Below are 9,705 nucleotides of genomic sequence, written 5' to 3' on the forward strand. Positions count from 1 at the left end.
CAAGGCGCGGGCGATTAAACCCCAAGGCGGAAGCTCGGTTCGGGTTACCCTCGTGTCGGGGAGACAGTCAGCAGGCACCGAACTCGCAGCAACCGATGGATGTATATTTCCGACCCTCGTAGAGGAGTGGCGGCGACAAGCTCATATGGCTGCCGCCGCGCGTATCGTTCAACTTGTCGTGTATCTGGTATTCTTGCGATTCACATACCGACCGCGGTTTGCTCGCGGTCTTCGCCGACCCACGAGCCGAGTGATCCCCGTTAAGAGTTGTGTATTTGCCATTTGAGGATGCTTTTGCGACTAACCATCACAGGTCGAGTCTCAATGAAAGGAGTTTGACAGACATAGCCCAGGATTTGTGGTTTGGGTTTGGCCGGACGGCTTGTTGTTGTTTTTTGACACTTGAATTTCACTCTTTTTGGGTCAAGAGGCTTATTCGCCGGTAGTAAGGAACGGACGGGCAGCCGTCCAAAGCCCCGTCCGTCCTCCTCCTCCGGTCTTCGCGCTCTCGCCCGAGTGTGGTCCACCTACAGCGTGGTGGTACCTATTTTTGGTGCGGGGGCCGGGATTGTCCTCTTTCGCTGCTGGAGTTGCCAGAGCAGAGCCAGAGACCGCCCAAATCAGGAGAGTAGTAGTAGTAGTTTTAAGAGCGCCCCGTTCTCTTTCTCTCTGTTAATGATCCTTCCGCAGGTTCACCTACGGAAACCTTGTTACGACTTTTACTTCCTCTAAATGATCAAGTTTGGACATCTTTCCGTCAGCTCGAGGCGACGACCCCAGAAAACCCTCGCGGGCAACGGGGCCGACAATCCAAGAGCGCCAGTCCGAAGGCCTCACTAAATCATTCAATCGGTAGTAGCGACGGACGGTGTGTACAAAGGGCAGGGACGTAGTCAGCGCAAGCTGATGACTTGCACTTGCACTGGGAATTCCTCGTTCATGGGAAACAATTGCAAGCCCAATCCTATCAAGAAAGGCTTTGAGCGGGTTACCGGCTCCTCACCGGAGGAAAACTGCGTTGATCCCTTCAGTGTAGCGGCGTGCGACCCAGAACATCTAAGGGCATCACAGACCTGTTATTGCTCAATCGCGTGCGGCTAGAATTGCCGCTTATCCCGCTAAGAAGAAGTTGCGAACTGGACACCATTTTCTGGAGATCCGTCGACTACTTAGTAGGCCAGAGTCTCGTTCGTTATCGGAATTAACCAGACAAATCGCTCCACCAACTAAGAACGGCCATGCACCACCACCCACCGAATCGAGAAAGAGCTCTCAATCTGTCAATCCTTCCGGTGTCTGGGCCTGGTGAGGTTTCCCGTGTTGAGTCAAATTAAGCCGCAGGCTCCACTCCTGGTGGTGCCCTTCCGTCAATTCCTTTAAGTTTCAGCTTTGCAACCATACTTCCCCGGAACCCAAAGACTTTGGTTTCCCGGAAGCTGCCCGCCGGGTCATGGGAATAACGCCGGCGGATCGCTAGTTGGCATCGTTATGGTTGAACTTTAGGGCGGTATCTGATCGCCTTCGAACCTCTAACTTTCGTTCTTGATTAATGAAACATCCTTGGCAAATGCTTTTCGCGGTAGTTCGTCTTCGCGGCGGTCAAAATTTCACCTCTAGCGTCATATCTGAATGCCCCGCCTGTTCGATTAGTCATTACCTCTGGTTCCGAAAACCAACAAAGTAGAACCGAGGTCCTATTCCATTATTCCATGCATCACCATTCGGGCCATTCAAATAGCCTGCTCTGAGCACTCTAATTTTTTCAAGTAAACTCTCCGGCCACTTTCGGGACGCACTTTCGACAAAGAGCATCCGTGCGAGAGCGGCCAGGCGGCTTTATTGGGCGTGACAGTAAACACCGAGGTGATTACCGTCAGTCCGGAGACACGAAGATCAACTACGAGCACCCCAGCTTGCCAACAACTTTTAATATGCGCTATTGGAGCTGGAATTACGCTGACTGCTGGCACCAGACTTGCCCTCAATGGATACTCGTTAAAGGATTTAAAGTGTACTCATTCGGTGCGAGGCCTCGGATGAGACTCACATAGATTATTTTTTCATCCTACCTCCCGTGCCGGGAGTGGGTAATTTGCGTGCCTGCTGCCTTCCTTAGATGTGGTAGCCGTTTCTCCAGAGCTCCCTCTCGGAATCGAACCCTGATTCCCCGTTACCCGTTATAGCCATTGTAGGCGCATAACCTACAATCGAAAGCTGATAAGGCAGACACTTGAAAGAAGCGGCGCCGGTGCGGAGACCGTGCGCTCAGCCCGAAGTTATTCAGATTCACCACAGGTGGGTTACGGACCGGGGCCCGACCAGTTTTGAACTAATAAAAGCGCTCTTCCCTTGCGGTCAGAGACCAATTGCATGTATTAGCTCTAGAATTGCCACAGTTATCCAAGTAAGTGGGTTTACAGATCCAATGAAACATAGCTGATTTAATGAGCCATTCGCGGTTTCGCCTTAAATCGGCTTGTACTTACACATGCATGGCTTAATCTTTGAGACAAGCATATGACTACTAGCAGGATCAACCAGGTAGCTGCTGCTGTTGGCGGCGCCTATCACGGCGGCCAAAATAGTGAGATTGAGAGAGAGGCAGAAGACATTGGGCGAGGGACCGCACGTTGGCCTTAGAGAAATAGCAAACCAGATGATCAGATCTAACTGCACCTTCTCTTGCTATCCTCGGCGCCGGCAGCGCCACCGTGTGTGCCAATCTCCTCCCTTATCCGCTCCTCTTTGCCCCAGCTCCAGCGAGGCAGCCGACATTGGGCGAGGAACCGCACGTTGGCGAATCTCCTCCCTTATCCGCTCCTCTTCTCTTTGCCCCAGCGAGGCAGAAGACATTGGGCGAGGGACCGCACGTTGGCCTTAGAGAAATAGCAAACCAGATGATCAGATCAAACTGCACCTTCTCTCGCTATCCTCGGCGCCGGCAGCGCCACCGTGTGTGCCAATCTCCTCCCTTATCCTCTCCTCTTCTCTTTGCCCCAGCGAGGCAGCCGACATTGGGCGAGGGACCGCACGTTGGCCTTAGAGAAATAGCAAACCAGATGATCAGATCAAACTGCACCTTCTCTTGCTATCCTCGGCGCCGGCAGCGCCACAGTGTGTGCCAATCTCCTCCCTTATCCGCTCCTCTCCTCTTTACCCAGCTCCAGCGAGGCAGCCGACATTGGGCGAGGGACCGCACGTTGGCCAATCTCCTCCCTTATCCGCTCCTCTTCTCTTTGCCCCAGCGAGGCATAAGACATTGGGCGAGGGACCGCACATTGGCCCATCTCCTCCTCTCTCTCTTTCTCTTACTGTTTGTGGGGACGTGGGCTCATGAGCGCCATCGTCGCCCAATATTGGTTAGGTTGTGTATTTCCCGGGTGGGAACCGCCATCATCGTTGTTAGGTGATGGGGTAACCCAACGTGTGCTTTGACGAGTTTTGGCTGCTAAACTCTCTTTTTAGTATACTCGGCTCCCAGACTGCGCCCTGGTCGTGTTGAACCATGAGCGTTGTCTATGCACATTTAGGGTAGCCGTTTGCGCGTGGAATAGTGCAATGAATCTCGGTCAAGAGACGGTTGGGCGCTGCATTGAAGGCCGGCACAGACGCTAAGACTGGGTGATCAGCCAACGCAAGTCCGCTAAGTTGGGCAGACAGCAAGGCGAAGGGGAGCCCCGTTCCGGACTGAAAGGCCGCAGCATATGCTGTGACGGAAACTAGTAGGGTGGCGACGTGTGCGCCGAGAGAGAGAGAGACGGAGTAAATAATGTCCAAACGGAAGAGAGACCTGGCAAGTGTAATTGATAGAGCGCGAGCCTACTCGCCATAAGCCCGCTCCACTGCCATTCCTCTGATCCAATGAGACTAAAGTCTCTCTCTCTCTCCTTCTGCTCCAGCCATTGCAGGGCAGGGAAGCGACGGCAATTTTGGTTGTTGTTTTTGAATGCCGCGCTTTGCTTCGCAGAGGCGCCGAAGCGCTCCGCTGGGGGGCGGAAGATATTTCACACCGAATATGTGTGTGAAGGCACCCTCTCCCCTTAATATAGTGAAATAGTGCAATCCAGCATACAAGGTCGGACGATAGGACATTCACCGTACCGCACCTCGAGAGTGGATGTTGCGTAAGGTTAAAACCGGACTGTTCGCAGACAGCCGAATAACCCGGTTCCGGACTAATTGGTGGATGCAACATCATGATGATGCTGCTGCTGTCGCGGAAACCGCAGTGGCGACGTGAGAGAGTAATAATGTTCAATAGGGAGAGCGACCTGGCTAGTGTAATTGATAGATCGCGAGCCTACTCGCCATTAGCCCGCTCCACTGCCATTCCTCTGACCCAATGAGACTATTCTCTCTCTCGCTCTCCTTCTGCTCCAGCCATTGCAGGGCAGGGAGAGGAAATCGACGGCAATTTTGGTTGTTGTTGTTGAATGCCGCGTTTTGCTTCGCAGAGGCGCCGAAGCGCTCCGCTGGGGGGCGGAAGATATTTCACATCGAATATGTGTGTGAAGGCACCCTCTCCCCTTAATATAGTGAAATAGTGCAATCCAGCATACAAGAGCGGACGATAGGACAGTCACCGTACCGCACCTCGAGAGTGGAAGTTGTTTGATCGTTTGTTAGGCAAGGTTAAAACCTGACTGTTCGCGAACAGCCGAATAACCCGGTTCCGGACTTACAATAGACGCAACATCATGATGCTGCTGCTGTCGCGGAAACCGTGGTGGCGACGTGCGCGCCGAGAGAGTAATAATGTTCAATTGGGAGACAGACCTGGCTAGTGAAATTCATAGATCGCGCTCCACTGCCATTCCTCTGACCCCATGAGACTATTTTCTCTCTCTCTCTCTTCTTCTTCTTCTGCTGCTGCTGCTGCTCCAGCCATTGCAGGGTAGTGGAAGGAAAGCCACGGCAACTTTGGTTGTTGTTTTTTGAATGTCACATGAGCCGCAGAGGCGCCTTTGGCGCTTTCTCCGCTAGGGGCGGAAGATATTCCACACCGAATAGGTGTGAAGGCACCCTCCCTTAATATAGTGAAATAGTGCATCCAGCATACAAGAGCGACGATAGATGTCACCGTATCGCACCTCGAGAGGGAAGTTGTTGATCGTTTGTTAGGCAAGCAGCAAAACCGACTGTTCGCGAACAGTTGAATAACCCGGTTCCGGACTTATAATAGGACGCAACATCATGATGCTGCTGCTGGTCGCGAAACCGCGGTGGCGACGCAGTGCCGAGAGAGTAATACCGTTCAATTGGGAGACAGACCTGCTAGTGAAATCTATAGATCGCACTCCACTGCCATTCCTCTGACCCCATGAGACTATTTTTTCTTCTGCTGCTGCTGCTCCAGCCATTGCAGGGCAGGGAAGGGAAAGGACGGCAACTTTTGGTTGTTGTTTTTGAATGCCGCCATGATTTCGTAGAGGCGCTGGCGCGCCCGGCTGGGGGGTGAGGAGACCGCCAATCGAATAGGTGTGTGAAGGCACCCTCCCCTTAATATAGTGAAATAGTGCAATCCAGCATACAAGAGCGGACGATAGGACAGTCACCGTACCGCACCTCGAGAGTGGAAGTTGTTTGATCGTTTGTTAGGCAAGGTTAAAACCTGACTGTTCGCGAACAGCCGAATAACCCGGTTCCGGACTTACAATAGACGCAACATCATGATGCTGCTGCTGTCGCGGAAACCGTGGTGGCGACGTGCGCGCCGAGAGAGTAATAATGTTCAATTGGGAGACAGACCTGGCTAGTGAAATTCATAGATCGCGCTCCACTGCCATTCCTCTGACCCCATGAGACTATTTTCTCTCTCTCGTCTTCTGCTGCTGCTCCAGCCATTGCAGGGCAGGGAAGGGAAAGCGACGGCAATTTTGGTTGTTGTTTTTGAATGCCGCGCTTTGCTTCGCAGAGGCGCCGAAGCGCTCCGCTGGGGGCGGAAGATATTTCACACCGAATATGTGTGCGAAGGCACCCTCTCCCCTTAATATAGTGAAATAGTGCAATCGAACATATAAGGGCGGACGTTTTCATCACCGTCTCCCACTCGGTGTGTGTGCAGATTCTCGGATCATTTTGTAAAGTATGCTCGACCCCCGATTGACTTTGACGGTCTCCCATTCGGGTGTGCAAGTTTCTGTAGTATGCTATTAAATCGACCCCCGATTGACTTTGACGGTCTCCCATTCGGGTGTGCAAGTTTCTGTAGTATGCTATCAAATCGACTCGATTGACTTTTGACGGTCTCCGTCCGGTGCAAGTTTGTAGTATGTTATTAAATCGACCCCGATTGACTTTGGACGGCCTCCCCATTCGGTGTGCAAGTTTTGTAGTATGCTATTAAATCGACCCCCGATTGATTCTTTCACTGTCTTCCCATTCGGGTGTGCGTTTCTGTAGTATGCTATTAAATCGACCCCCCGATTGATTCTTCACTGTCTCCCCATTCGCGTGCAAGCTTTGTAGTATGCTATCAAATCGACCTCGATTGATTCTTGACGGTCTTCCCCATCTGGTGTGTTTTGTAGTATGCTATCGAATCGACCCCCGATTGACTTTTTTGACGGTCTCCTATCTGGGTGTGCAAGTCGTAGAGCGTTAAATTGACCCCCCATTGACTTTTGACTGTCTCCCATTCGGGTGTGCAAGTTCTCTGTAGTATGCTATCAAATCGACCCCCGATTGACTTTGACGGTCTCCCATTCGGGTGTGCAAGTTCTCTGTAGTATGCTATCAAATCGACCCCCGATTCACTTTGACGGTCTCCCATGCGGGTGTGGAACTTCTCTGGTATGTTGTATAATATGACCGAGGTGCCCCTACCCCTTACTATAGTGAAATAGTGCCATCCAGTGTACAAGGGCGGACGCTTTCATCACCGTCTCCCACTCGGTGTGTGCACATTCTCGGATCATTTTGTATAGTATGTTATTAAATCGACCCTCGATTGACTCTGATGGTCTCCCATTCGGGTGTGCAAGTTCTCTGTGGTATGCTATTAAATAGACCCCCGATTGACTTTGACGGTCTCCCATTCGGGTGTGCAAATTCTCTGTAGTATGCTATCAAATCGACCCCCGATTCACTTTGACGGTCTCCCATGCGGGTGTGGAACTTCTCTGGTATGCTATCAAATCGACCCCGATTGACTTTTGGACGGTCTTCCCCATCGGGTGTGCAAGCTTGTAGTATGTTATTAAATCGACCCCCATTGACTTTTTTGACTTGTCTCCCCATTCGGTGTGCAAGTTTCTGTAGTATGTTGAGCAATCGACCCCCGATTGATTCTTTGATCTGGTTCTCCCCTATTCCGGGTGTGCAAGTTTCGTAGTATGCTATCAACCGACCGATTGACTTTTGACGGTCTCCTCATCTGGCGTGCAAGTTTCTGTAGTATGCTATTAAATCGACCTCGATTGACTTGACGGCCCCCATTCGGGTGTGCAAGTTTCTGTAGTATACATAAATGACCCCGATTGACTTTTGACTGTCTCCATTCGGGTGTGCAAGTTTCTGTAGTATGCTATCAACCGAATTCTCGATTGACTTTGACGGCCTCCATTCGGTGTGCAAGTTTCTGGGTAGTATGCTATTAAATCGACCCCCTCGATTGATTTTTTTTTTTTGACGGTCTCCCATCTGCGTGTTTCTGTAGTATGCTATTCAATCGACTTCCATTGACTTCACTGTCTCCCATTCGTGCAAGTTTCTGTAGTATAAGACAACCGACCCCGATTGATTCTTGGTCGGTCTCCCATTCGGTGCAAGTTTGTAGTATGTTATTAACCGACCTCGATTGATCTTTTGACCGTCTCCTATCTGCGTGCAAGTTTCTGTAGTATGCTATTAAATCGACCCCCGATTGACTTTCACTGTCTCCCATTCGGGTGTGCAAGTTTCTGTAGTATGCTATCAAATCGACCCCCGATTGACTTTGACGGTCTCCCATTCGGGTGTGCAAGTTTCTGTGGTATGCTATTAAATCGACCCCCGATTGACTTTGACGGTCTCCCATTCGGGTGTGCAAGTTTCTGTGGTATGCTATCAAATCGATCCCCGATTGACTTTGACGGTCTCCCATTCGGGTGTGCAAGTTTCTGTAGTATGCTATCAAATCGACCCCCGATTGACTTTGACGGTGTCCCATTCGGGTGTGCAAGTTTCTGTAGTATGCTATCAAATCGACCCCCGATTGACTTTGACGGTCTCCCATTCGGGTGTGCAAGTTTCTGTGGTATGCTATCAAATCGATCCCCGATTGACTTTGACGGTCTCCCATTCGGGTGTGCAAGTTTCTGTAGTATGCTATTAAATCGACCCCCGATTGACTTTGACGGTCTCCCATTCGGGTGTGCAAGTTTCTGTAGTATGCTATTAAATCGACCCCCGATTGACTTTGACGGTCTCCCATTCGGGTGTGCAAGTTTCTGTAGTATGCTATTAAATCGACCCCCGATTGACTCTGACGGTCTCCCATGCGGGTGTGCGTTTCTGTAGTATGCTATTAAATCGACCGATTGACTTGACGGTCTTCCCATTCGGTGTGTTTTCTTGTAGTATGTTATCAAATCGACCTCGATTGATTCTTTGACGGTCTCCCATTCGGGTGCAAGTTTCTGTAGTATGCTATCAACCGACCCTCCGATTGACTTTGACGGTCTTCCCATTCCGGTGCAAGTTTCTGTAGTATGCTATTAAATCGACCCTCGATTGACTCTGACGGTCTCCCATTCGGGTGTGCAAGTTCTCTTGGTGCATTTGAAGTATGAGTTGAGTTAAATGAAGTTGATTTCGTCATAGGCACGGTGCTGTGCTGTGCTGTGCCATCGACAACACCAATAAGGAAGGGGCATCTATTTTTACTTAGGCTAGCATACCTAAGTTAAAGCAAACTCCCCTTGCCAATACAAGAAGGAAGAGGATTTCTTATAGTCTAATAAACAATTCATCATGACCAAATACAGTATCTAACACAGGGGGTCCGGGGGCGCAGCCCCCGGTTAGCAACTAACCATTTGATTGCATTATCTCTGAGAATAGTTAGCAATTATCCATTTGATTGCATTATCCCAGGTTAAGGGGGTTGTGTGTGGTTCCATATCACCAGATTTATTAAAAAATCCTACGTCAGGCTAAATAGTTTAGCTAGATAGTACGATACGATACGAAGTCATTAGTTAAGAGGTGAAAGAAGATTATTAGGAATTGAAGGCCAGGCGTGGTGAAACTGAAATACAGTAGAGTAGAAAGAATCTGGGCTCAACCAGATCGCTTCATCTTTCTTATTGGTGTTTTGTCTTTGTTCTTGCTCCCTTGGGTCGTCAGACTTTTGTATTAATATTGGTTTATTTATATAATGCTGCTTATTATTATTATTTTTGTTATTGTTGGAGTTAGTGAGCCCGCCCAGGTCCTTGTGTAACTGGGAGGGTAGTCACATTTTTTTTTTTGGTGTTAGTTAAGTGTTAGTTGTGTTAGTCTAAAGGTACACTGTATGCCAGGTTCTTAGTGGAGCTGGTTGGTCACTCTCATCTTTATTCCTCTAGTAATGTTTTATGTAGAAATGTGTATATTGAGGCAGGAGGTGGTTCAATTACTTCTTCCTGTCTATATTATTTTTCCAGTTTTGATATGTTTCTGTGTTAAGTTCAGTCACTTTTTTCCAAATATTTACAGTTTTGTTGTGTATATCTACATTGATTG

Source organism: Homarus americanus, unplaced genomic scaffold (assembly GCF_018991925.1).
Source record: "Homarus americanus isolate GMGI-L3 unplaced genomic scaffold, GMGI_Hamer_2.0 scaffold39798, whole genome shotgun sequence".
Taxonomy (NCBI): Eukaryota; Metazoa; Arthropoda; class Malacostraca; order Decapoda; family Nephropidae; genus Homarus; species Homarus americanus.